The following is a 13,245-nucleotide window of genomic DNA, read 5'->3' as shown; positions in this document are numbered from 1 at the left end:
AGTTATCTGCTTATAAATAGCCGTTTATAGTGCAGCATTATGGAAATTCAATTTTTAATCATCTTTCTGCATTAACAAGGAAAAGGAAGACCAGAATCAAAAGAGACATATTCTCTATGGGGATTTGGCAGCATCGGCAATTAAGCTGCTGCCTTGCTGAGGTCCTTGTTGACGTGGACACAGGGGTAAAGAACTTACATGCAAAAATGGGTATGAGAAACACTAACAGTTTTGATCACGGATGAAATATACATGGGTCTTTAATGAAGAATTTATAAGCCCTGTTTGTGCTATGTTCAAGAACAAATTAAGCAGGGCAGAAGTCGCCATATCTTCCTACTCTCTTGCATAGGGCCACTTCACATGTTATAACTGGAGTGGGGGGTTGATCCATTAGTACTAATGGATCACCACTCTGCCAGCCTCCCTCTGCCCTCATCCAGTCCCCACCTGCTTGCTTTCTTGCTTATGCCAAGTCCAGGGGTTGGCACCACTTGCCAGCTTTCTCCTTTTCAAACTGAGTGTTGCCCTTGCAGAATTCCCAGGGAGGGGGACAAACTTAGAATGAGTTGGCTCTTTCTGTCATTGGCTCTGGCGCCACCTGCTGTTGGCCTCCTTGCCTTCCACCCCACTAGCCCCGATGGGCACCAGGCACCACTGGGTGTAGCAAATACAGCGAGGCAACTCAAAAGTGCCTACACTTTGCAACCATGCAACCAACAGTTTCATGCATACTGGCTCGCCACACAGATTGTGCTCACCCATGAGATTGTCTCCATGCTACAGCCAAAAAATATCTGTAGGCAGCAATCCTTGCAGAGGCAGACCACTGAAAACTCAGTGGCATCTCCATGTAGGGCTAGGAATATGCCCTGCTTAAATCCTGAAGAGACAGTGCCAGTGAGTGTAGACAATATTGGGTGAGTTCCAGGAGCAGAAGCCAGGAGCAGGTCAGCAATAAATCACACGGCGTCAGTGAAGTTGACTCTTTAGTCATGGAAACAAGGTCGACTCGGGAGCCCAGGCCTAGTATGCACAGCAACTCATCCCAGCATGACTTGCCGCTGTGCACCAGCTGTGGGGACTGAAGGTCCCCACAGTTCCCTACATCTCTTCCTCCCCTGGGTCCTTTCCAAGCAATCTGAGACTTGATCACCATGCCTGCCTTTGCTCCTCCCTCTTCATACCTCTTCTGGTTCTGGGAGAGGGGAGCTGGTCGCAGCAGGAGAGGGATGCCTCCCTGGCTTCTTCAGCAGCCTGCCTCATATCCACCTCTTGGTCCTCCTTCTCTCCAGCCTCTGCTTTTGTCTCTGATTCTGGACTGCTCTCTGCCACAGACTCCTCCTGCTCACTAAACCCTGTTACTTCTTCGGCTTCCGACACTTACACCTCCCAGTCTGCTCCCTCTTCTTCCTCTGACCACTCATCGTCATCTCACTACCACTCCTCGAACTCTTAGCTTTCTTCCCATGGGGATTCCCTTGGGGGTTCCCCAGCTAGGTGCCTCCCACCACTCCTATGCATCCAGTTCACGACAGCTAGAAATCTCCATGCTCTGACTTGCTGTAAGTCAGCGTCTATCTTCCACACAGTGACAGCCCATCCCCCATGAAATGTATCAACTGAAGCAGTAATTAACCCTGATTTAAAGGTGACACATGCTGGCCGAAGCACATATCCACCTAAGCGTTTCACTTGGCTGTTTTCTTTTGCCTCATGTACCATGCCATCAATATTGCTGACCCCATCTGGAAAACCAAAATTGAACTGCTCAAGCCATATTGAGGAAGCTTGAAAACAAATTTGGTGACCTATCTGCCATTAGGCAGGACCATGTGTGGAGGAGCAGAGTGTTTACATTTTAAATATTTATATTTCATATTTAAATATTGAAACTGGCATGCTCTTTTTCATTCTGTATGGTAATGAGTACTAATGTGAAAGTTTTGGTGCTCTGGCTAAAATGACGATTTTCTTCAAGCATTCACATTACAGGCTTAATTCCTTTAAGAGTCATTCCCTCACAACCCTGGGAACTGTGGCTCATTTTAAACACACACACACACACACCCCATTTCAAAGTTAACAAGTTAAAAATACAGGCAACAAAAAGAACACATAAAACAATACGTACAACATACTTGCTAATTAAGGGGAAGATGAAACATTGATTACAGCCCTTGATGTAATGTAAGTAGTAGGTTTCTGGGACAACTAGAAGAAGATTGCTTCCAGATGACCTGTTTATTGAGCACGTATCCTGATTTGTTTGAACAAAGTTTAAGGGGAGGTTAGGCAATATTAGTAGTTTATTGAGCATTCCATTGTTCGTGGGAAAGTTAGGCAATGTTGCTATCTGCACAGTGGCGTAGCGTGGGTTGTCAGCACCCGGGGCAAGGCAAGTAATTTGCGCCCCCTAACCCGTGGATTTGCACCCCCTAACCTGTGGATTTGCGCCCCCTAACCCTAACCCCCAGATGTTGCACCCGGTGCGGCCGGCCCCCCTGCACCCCCCACGCTACGCCACTGTATCTGCATTATATATTTGAAGCAGCATCATGCACTTTAAACAGTCACGGCTTGCCCCAAAGAATCATGGGAACTCCATTTTGTTAAGAGGGTTGTGAGCTGTTGTTGTTTTAAAAAAAATAATTTTTATTTTTTAAAAAATTAAAAAGAGTGTTGTGAGTTGTGACGAGACTCCTATGAGCTATGATTATCAGAGCAGCCTAACAACCAGTCCCTCTGGGAATTGCAGCTCTATGAAAGGAATATGGGTCTCCACACAACTCTCTGCACCCATAACAAACTGCAGTTCATAGGCTTCTTTGATGGAATCCATGACTGTTTAAAGTGGCACGATACTGCTTTAAATGTGCAGTGCAAGTGGGACACAAGTATTATCCCACACTTTCCAGTGTATTTACTTGTCACTGTCCTTATTGCAAAAAAAGGCCAGTTTGAGGCAGGGTGGGGAAGCAGTTTTCTTTCCTGCAAGAGGCCAAACTGGCTTTAAATGCCAGCATGTGAATGAATCCTACCAAAAAAGTGATGATCTAGAGAAGGACCCTAAAACAGCCTAAGGAGATGCTACTAACTACTGAGAGACTTTGGACATGTAAGTAATAAAGCCAACTTACTGTCAGGAGAAGAAAAGATTATGAGTCTGTGTTTGGTCATAATGTAGTTGCAAGCTTGAAGGGCTCCCACACATGAGAGAAATGGAAATTTTGATGCCACAATGTGTGTGTGTGTGTGTGTGTGTGTGTGTGTGTGTGTGTGTTCCTTCCTTGTCACATCTGCTGAGGAAGCACATTTTGCATATAATCATGGTCTCCCAAGTTTTCCCAATTCACTGCTATTTCTGCAACGGACTCTAGGAACCTCTAACAGAGAATTCTCACTGCAACTACCATTCCCAAGATTCTATGAAGGAAGGCATGCCAGTTAAACTGATATAAAACTAATACTGCATTTGCATATTTCAATCAAACAGAACTATCTTTGGCAGATGTTTTCTTGTTGCATGCTTAAAAAATCATCAAAGACAAATTAAAAAAACCCCAACTTTACAAAGGAGCCTTCCCCCCCCCCCAACTACCCCTCTGCTGGGAACTTTTATGTAATATCTGCCCTAAATTAGTAAGCCAAAAAGTACCCAGGGAATTTAGAATAGCAGTTTTATGGCTTCAAGGTAAACTCCTTCATATATCTTGGCAATCTCTTTGCAATCGCAGCATAATGTTGGTTGTAACCGCAAGGTATTAAGAGTTTTAAATAGAAATGTTAGTAAGATAGTGTTATGAAGCCAATCAAGTAGGTCAACAGGAGTCCAGTTTCATAAATGAAGGCAGCAAATTAGGCCTGCGGGGATCCTGTTTTAATAAGCGAAGGCACCAGGTAGCTGTACATTACAAAGGAAGGGTTTAGCTTAGCATTTGTAAGAAATAAGCATGCAGCTGATGGAACTGTGATGCTCATCAGCTACATCTTTCCCCTGAAATCTTCTTAAACACACACATTCAAGCATCATGGGAATTTTTTACAATTACACTGAGAAAGGTGTATTCACCCCCCCCTACATATGTTTCCAATTTAGAAGGCAAATGTAAAGTACAAGTTGGAGAGATCTATAAAGAACAATGAGAGGAAGGTTGTTGTTTGTAAATATATTTATTGTTTGCTTTTTATTGTAAGTGACTTACAATATTGTTGTTGTTTAGTCGTTTAGTTGTGTCCGACTCTTCGTGACCCCATGGACCAGAGCACGCCAGGCACTCCTGTCTTCCACTGCCTCCCGCAGTTTGGTCAAACTCATGCTGGTAGCTTTGAGAACACTGTCCAACCATCTCATCCTCTGTCGTCCCCTTCTCCTTGTGCCCTCAATCTTTCCCAACATCAGGGTCTTTTCCAGGGAGTCTTCTCTTCTCATGAGGTGGCCAAAGTACTGGAGCCTCAGCTTCAGGATCTGTCCTTCCAGTGAGCACTCAGGGCTGATTTCCTTAAGAATGGATAAGTTTGATCTTCTTGCAGTCCATGGGACTCTCAAGAGTCTCCTCCAGCACCATAATTCAAAAGCATCAATTATTCGGCGATCAGCCTTCTTACAATATAGAAACAAACAAACACATACATTAAAACGGACATAAAAGAAAAACATAAAAAATTGTCTTTTTATTAAAATGTCCCACCCACTCAAACAGGTCACAGATAATGTTAAAACCCCAGTCCAAGAGTGGGCAGCTGTTACAACCTGTTGCAGCAGACTCCATCCCTTGAGGAGTGACATGGGGCATGGTGGCCAGCAGTTGGGAAATTCCTGGGCCAGCCACTTGGATTGGCAGGCTTTCCCGCCTCCCGATATTTTGAATTCTGGCCAATCCAGCCAGGCTGGGTGGAGCTTGGGAGCAGACAAGAGTGGAGCAGGTTTCACTCTGGTCTGCCCCCAGCCTATATATGCCAACAGCATATTCCATTGAGCAATTCTCTTGCACAAACTCAGCCATGGTGAGTGGATGCTGGGCAATACCACAGCAGTGCTCTGGCATTCCTCCCATTCTTTTAAATGGTCATAGGTGGATTGTGTAATAGCAGATAGATGCCTTCCATAATACCCAGCGCATCCTTAAGGCTACAGTGCTTTTACACAGCTCCCGTACATTTCAGTGAACGTTGCACCAGGGAACATCCCATTGCTGTTGCGACATTACACCTTCCTGAAATGTGTTTCTACAATGGGTTCCAAAATACTGCTTGGACAGAGTTGCTAAAATGTCCTCGAGAAAAGCTTGCCTGAATAGCCAAGTAGTCTTTCTTTGCAAAGAACAGGAGGGAGCCTGAGTTGCTTAAACACACTTTGTCCTCAGGAAGTGTGGGAGCCTCTTCATCATCACCTCCCTTTGTGCAGAAATTTCAGGAGTTGCTTTTGAGGTTTGGGGACTGAGCGGATAACACAGAAACACTTCCTCTCATCTCAAAGCAAGAATTGACCTTATCACTTTCTCACAAACTGCAGATTGCTTCCCCTACATTAATGAAAAGGCCTTCTGTCTTTCCAGAATATGAGGATTCAATTACATTAAGAAGCTATTAATTCAGAAGTTCAGCTGTTTGCTGGGTTTGCGAAGTCTCTCTCTGCTGCCAAGGATACAACACTATTTCTGCAAACAGCTGTCTCTTTCTATGAATTGCAGATCAATCATGCTCTAAAGAAATAAAGACTTCAGCGAGATGCCTCATTTTGTCTTGTAATCTAAGGAAAACAAAACAGGACTCTAATCCTTTATTCTTCCAATACAGAAAATAATTCAAAAGAATGCCATATCCATCTCTGAGTCTTTCTCTCTTCTAATATCTAATTGGGAGCTCTGATCTTTTCATTGTGATTATTAGTTTCCAAGAGACGTTATTAACTCATCTGCTGGTGTACAAATTAGGTTCATATGTTTAAGGACGGAGAATTAAGTAAAGGTCTTTGTTTCTACTTTCAACAGACCTTTTCCATATAAGGTATCACTGGAGGACTATTTCAAGCTGATCCATAGGTGGTATCTGACTCCCCACATCCTTATCAGAGTCACAGAACCTACCAGTCCTACACTGGAGAGGGTGTGAGGAGATAGGTACCTTCTATCATATGTGGTGGCCCTGCCCAGTAGTCCAGGATTTATGTGCATGGATATTTCACGAAGTCAGCCTAATAATATCTAACCTTTTGAGAGCATTCCAGTCAATATTTGACAGAGAAGATTCTGGTGCACATGAATGGGACCTATTGGCTTAATTTTTCATGGCAGCCAGAATCGTAAATGCAAAACGCTGGAAAACTGCAAGCTTGGACATGAGTAATGAGTGGTATACCCAGGTTTGGTCCACAGCCCTAATGGGAAAAAAAATTACAAAACAGGTTAGAGAGATGGGGAGGGGACAGAAATGTTTAGACACTGAGACATTGGCTTAGCTTTATTCCATACTTACCCCAGCAAGAACAAGATTGCAGTTCACCCTTGATGCACAGAGCATTATGGAGGAATCTCCTTGGGTAAATAGCAAACCATATTTATTATATCATGAGCCTATACCTACTTTCTTTATTATATATCATTATTGGCGGTGCTTTTTTCTGGGGGGACGCAGGGGGACGCATATCCCTAAACATTTTGTGAATCTTTGTACTTTTGTCTATTTACTTTATTTTTCTCGATTTGAACGATAAAATGGTGATTTTCTTGAGTCGAAACATTTTTAAAGGAAACATTTTTAAAGGAAAAAAACATTTTTAAAGGAAAAAAACATTTTTAAAGGAAAAAAAGCATTGCTTCTACCTGACCTGACTGAACCAATAAAATGTGTAATTGGCATTGATATTAATGGCATGGCTACTCTGTATCTCATTGTCATATTTTGTACTGTTATTTAATGTTATTAAACCAATTAAAAACATATGTTTAAAAAGAAACCTCTGCACTTCTCAAGAACTTTGAGTGCATTGCGGAGGATTCTGGGTCCAGTTCTAGGGCATACGGTATTCAAATGGGGTAGTAGAGAGACCCACTGCTGTGCATTTACCCCATCTGGTCCAAGTATGACCAAGAGCACACCAAATGCTCCCCTGTAGCTATGTGCTGCAAGTCGACCCAGGACTAGCCTAGAAGCCATGTGTCAAAAAGTGTATCAGAACTGGCATGAGTGGGTTCTGGTAAATACATTATTCCATGAACTTGGGAGTCAACTGGTGTTGGCCACAGTCGCATCCTTTGGATACTCTTTTCCTCATCAGCTGTATTTAATAGCAGTGAATACAGACAGGCAGTCAATGAGAAACCACCCTCTCTGGCCTACTGCCCTTACTAAGTCTCCAAACAAGCTGATCTGTGATTGGATAATTGCAACCCTGGAAAAGTCAGCAGAGTCAGCTCAGGAGATCTGAGATTGTTCCTATCAGAAGCTAGTTCAGATCTCCAGTTCTACCCCTCTTGAGGAGCAAATTCTGTGAGGCTTGGAGAAAGGAGCTGCTGCTGTCACCATAAGCAAACTACAGACAACTGACAAGGGACAAAGAAGAAAGCAATGACATTGCCTCTCAGTTCTGATTGTGCTCTGGTGTGGTACAAATAAGCACACTGGCCTAGAATTGCAGAGTTTCCCCCTCCCTCATTCATCCCTGGCCCATCATACTTTTAGTTGATGCTAGATAAAAAGGTGAGAAGAGAAGACTCCCTGGAAAAGACCCTGATGTTGGGAAAGATGGAGGGCCCAAGGAGAAGGGGACGACAGAGGATGAGATGGTTGGACAGTGTTCTCAAAGCTACCAGCATGAGTTTGACCAAACTGCAGGAGGCAGTGGAAGACAGGAGTGCCTGGCGTGCTCTGGTCCATGGGGTCACGAAGAGTCGGACACAACTAAACGACTAAACAACAACAACAGATAAAAATGAAATGGCAGGATGTAAAATAGAGAAGCTTGTTGGCACCCCTATCAGCACCCGTCATAATATCCAACTGACCACATAGAAGAAGCAAGTCCTACCAAACTCTTTTAAATCAGAGAATGTTCACCAGCCTGTGAAATCTGGAAAACATATTTCCTCTGCAACTTGGATAAAAGATGTTAGCAAGCCTGTAATCTGTTAATGGACAGATGCTGACCTGAATTCAGACTGCTTCGAAAAAATACTGAGGTCATCGTCAACAACAGAGATTTGTATCCAGAGCTCACTCAGTTTGAAGCAAAATAAATAATAAAAAGTACTCTACCTTACAAACACATAAAGGCAATATCCGTTTTCTTTTCCTGTCACACAAGTCATCTGCAAGTCATCTCCCCAATCCTTGGCACCGATGGAAACTATGTATTAATATATGAAATGCTTATTTAATAACAGATGAACTCCAGAATTAGATACAGTGATCTGCAGTTAATGACTGACAGGGATTCAGTCCATATTTATCAGCAGCAGCAGTAGCAGCAATAGTTAAGATCAACAGAGGAGGCCGTCTTCCATCACTCTCCAGGGTGCCACAGAATCTATTTTTTATGTTTTCTTAGTAAGAGGCAACAAGATTATTTCGTTTTTTAAACTGAACACATTTAGTCTTCACTGGTATTACTGAGGACAGACTGTGTGGGACACAATTCATGTACCAGCTTTAGTTAGTTTCATCACTGATGAAAAATTACCCTCCTTGTCGCTTGCCACATTTGTTTACCCTTTCATAAATTCAATTGTAGTCTCTGATCTGATGAAAACCAGGAAGATAAGATGTTAGAAAGACCATTTGTTTGTAATAATCCATTAACACGGCGATTGCTGGAGTGTCAAGCTTTCCATTATCACAGAACTTGGACTCCCTGAAAGCACGGCAGACATTACAAGGGTTATCATTTATATGTCATTTTCTGAAGTCTTGAAATCAGGGGTGGGGGGAGTATTATTTTCACAGCAGTGATACACTTTTGTCTGTAAGATTCAGAAAATGGTGAGGTGATTGGTAGAAGATGAATAGAGGAACATCTTTACTTCTTCCATCCGGCTAATTATCTCTAGGGTCTCTTCCAATTTTGTCTGCTAGGTGCCTATTGATGGAACCCAAAGCGTCTCACCCATTTATGGTTCCAACCCTGATCCCAGTTACCTAACAAGTTCATTATCTGTGCTGCATAACTGATGATGAGATTACACCCTATGATGCTGCATGGAACAGGTGGCAGAAGGCCTAGATCTGCCCCCCCCCCCAACACACAATACAATACAATACAATATATATATATTGTCATTGTCCCATACAGAACAATGAAATTGAAAAATCTACATAAGACATTCAAAAACCCCCTAAAAACTCTGAAACCCCATTTTAAAATACAATATACTCCTATAGAGACTCCTTATACTGCATTTAAAACCAGAATTGCATTTGGGTAGAAACTGTTTCTCAGGCGGCTAGTCCTAGTCTTTATAACCCTGTAGCTTCTTCCAGAAGGTAGAAGCTGAAAGAGATCATTTCCGGGATGCGCACTATCCTGCACTATCTCTGCAGCTTTCTTATGGCACCTGGCAGGATACATTTGATCTAAGGTGGGAAGAACGCACCCAGTTATTCTCTCTGCAGTCTTTACAACCCTGGACAGCATTGTTTTTCCCCCTGTAATATTCCCTGTAACACACCATATTTGTATATATTAAATGATTGGAGAGGTGGTCCCTGAGGCCAAGAACATAGAAAATTCTCAAAAATCTCAACCTTATGTAGTGCAATTGCCAAGAGGACAGAGAATACCGTATTTTTCCATGTATTTGATGAGGTTTTCTGACTCAAAAATCACGTAAAAAACCTGGGGTTGTCCAATACACAGATAATGGCATGGGGGGGGGGGGAGAGAAGCGGCACGGTGCCGTGGGAGCATGAATAATAAAATAATAATAAATTTTATTTATATCCCGCCCTCCCCAGCTGAAGCCGGGCTCAGGGCGGCTAACAATAATCAAACAATCAAATAATCACACATTCTAAAAATATTTCATTATAAAAATTAATTAAAATCAAATTAATGGCAACCGATTAAGCAAAATTCTGTGCAGGTTGCCAGAGGAGGGAGTCAGGCTGCGCCCTGACCAAAGGCCTGGTGGAACAACTCTGTCTTGCAGTCTGCGGAAAGATGTCAGGTCCCACAGGGCCCTAGTCTCTTGTGACAGAGCGTTCCACCAGATTGGCTTCCCCCGATGCCGCAGCGAGCAGGGAGTGATCTGGGGGGGGTGTTTCCTGCCCACAGCTACATGGGGGGGGGGGGGAGAAGCTGTGCACTGCTAGCCAGCTCATTGACGGGAGCGCAAATTCCCCCGATGCTGCTGCGTGTGGGAAACGATCTAGGGAGTGTTTCCTGCCCCCAGCTGCATGGGGGGAGAGGCTCAACAACTTTGGGCCATCTTCCCTCATTTTCTTAAAATTGAGTCCCCTAAAATGGGGGGGGGGTCCTTATACACAGGGACGTCCTGTAGATGGAGAAATACGGTAAGTTTGTGGCATCAGAAATGGTAGATGGAGAGAGGGCTTCAAATGTTTAGAAAATGGAACAGAGAGTCAGAAGACTGTTTCGCTGTGTTACGTAGTAAGAGCTGAATCGCACATTTATCAAAATGTGGGGTGGATGCATGAGACAGCCTGCACCTGATTTTGCGCAGAACGTATGACACAGCATATGTGGTGGACATTTCAACTCAAGTAGACCTCAGTCAATCAAGTAGACCTTGGCTGGATCTTCACACAGAAAAAACCCCGCTATAAAGAAGTCATAAATTTAATCGGTATAACAAAAAAAAACCTCTATGTAAAATTGCATTGACAAAGCTTTGTGCTCTACAGCGACATCTTGTGTCGCATGTTTATAACACAGTTATAGCATTCTAACATGGCTAATGTAGCTGAGTCCACTTATTAACAGTCAGAAGGAATCATGAAAAAGAATCTTGTTTACTCAGGTACTTCATGGCTGAAAGATACTGTTCCTGACAACCTTTTGAAATTTTCATCTGTGAGGGTACTGTACATGGTTATTTCAAAAAAGGTTTAGATTTTCTGAATTGTTTTAAAATATGCATTGCTGTATCACTTTGTTATTTGCTGCCCTAGGCTGCTTAGGGAGGAAGGGCGGTATAGGAGCCTAATAAATAGATAAAACCTGCTTGCCACAAAAGGGTGATGTGTACATGGATAGATTTCCTGAGCTTCCCATGCAGCGTTCAGAAGCATCATGCCCATTTCACAGCTCTCTCCTACTAAACTTGTTCCTACATACCTGGCCACTTCATTTGGATGTCAGGTGTTTATTATTCCTACGTGACAGAGAATAGCTCCCTGTTTCAATGACTGCCTGGTTCCAGATCACTTTAAAGACCAAGGAATCCTAAGAACAGAGAGAAGGGGCCTTGAAGCTCCCCACCCAGTGCCAGATTTACGTATAAGCTAAACAAGCTACAGCTTAGGGCCCTACTCTCTTGGAGGACCCCAAAAAAATTAAAGGGGGGAAAAACCTGGATGTACATTTCCAAAATATAAGATAAAAAACAAATAAAATAAAACCTACATACAGCAACAGTGTTTTGTGTTGTGTAGGCTCCTATGATGTAAGTCAGGCTTCCTTAACCTCGGCCCTCCAGATGTTTTTGGCCTACAACTCCCATGATCCCTAGCTAGCAGGACCAGTGGTCAGGGATGATGGGAATTGTAGTCTCAAAACATTTGTAGGGCCGAGGTTGAAGAAGCCTGATGTAAGTAATGGGCCCCACCTGCTAGCCTGCTCCCTAAAATATCACTGGTTTGCTCATTTCTGGATATAGGGTGCCTACATTCTGCATGTGCAAATGGACTTTAGATGCCTATTAGGACCATAAATTGTCATACAGCATATATTCAACACACAAAAAACAGTGACAATTTGTTGTAGACAAAGGACAGCTGGACATATAAAGGGCCCCATTACCTTCAGTAGCTTAGGGCCTCATCAAACCTAAATCTGGCCCTGTCCTCAGTTAATACCTTCACAACAGGCTCAGCAAATACAGTTCACTGGGTCACAGTCTTCCCCACTATAATGAAATTATTACATTCCTATTTAAATTATAGTAATTATTTCCAAAATTATTGGACATACAAATCTTGACACATAGTCATATAAATTAACCTACACCAATGTTATGCAAACCAGCACCCTCTTTTTCAGTGATGCATAAGTGACCAGCCTGTCTGGTTGCATAGATTTGGACCCCACATGCAACCTATTGCATGTGACATGGAAAATGTCCTGTTCACAGATTGCCCCCCATTGGACTGGGGTCTTTGGTTTTAATCTCCTCTTCTTTGCATCTGGTATTATGCTTAGTTTTCAGTCTGCTTTGTGGATTATACTGTTTTGTCAGGGGCGGAAGAAGATTAAAATATACAAGGTCATATTTATGCTGTGAAAAGTTCTACAAAATATGAATGGATGGCACAGATGTCTAAGAGTATAATATTGGACCCTACTGAAAAAGACCTTCATGTTTCTTGCCTCTGTTCTGTATTAAGCAGCAGACAAACGTGTACAAATTATTTGCAAACTGCTGGACCTTTTTACATAGTTCCACCCGCTAGGTATTGTGATGGTTTTAAATGGATTGCGTTATTCCTTATAAGAGGGTCTCAGCAAGAATATTTTGACATTGCTGTTTTATCTCTATGTGTTGCCATTTACACTAAGAACACATCTTGCGCTAATAAGCATAACTTCTGGAGAAAATATCCCAGCAAAGCTATATTTGAATCCCATGTTCTACTTAGGAGAAGCAGAAGAATAAATGAATCAACCATCTCATTTTCAGGCTATGGCTTTGGAGCTTCAAAATGAAAAATGCAGTTTTCTGAAACGACTTCTGTATATGTCTATGCTGCAAATTCAAATAATTTTCGAAGGAGCACTGAGAATTGTAGTTTTGTGGAGATGCTAGAATAGTTTAGTGCAGGGGTAGGGGTCAGCTGATTGAAGCAGGGAGCACTTCTGCAAAAAGAATCTCAGGAAGGGATTTCTGTAGCCAAAAAGGAGAAGAAACAATTGTTCTCCGATTATCAAAAGTCATTGTTGTGGTCTATGAGTTCTAAACTCAACATACACACACCCGAAAAGGTGATTTCCTTGGGCCAAGCTGCAAAACATTATTTACCAACTCCAATTTGCTTAATTGACAGCTGCTGTTAACTAATGAATTAGCTGGC

The sequence above is a fragment of the Podarcis cretensis genome (assembly GCF_951804945.1).
Source record: "Podarcis cretensis genome assembly, chromosome: 6".
Classification (NCBI taxonomy): Eukaryota; Metazoa; Chordata; class Lepidosauria; order Squamata; family Lacertidae; genus Podarcis; species Podarcis cretensis.
This window is presented reverse-complemented; position numbering follows the sequence as displayed.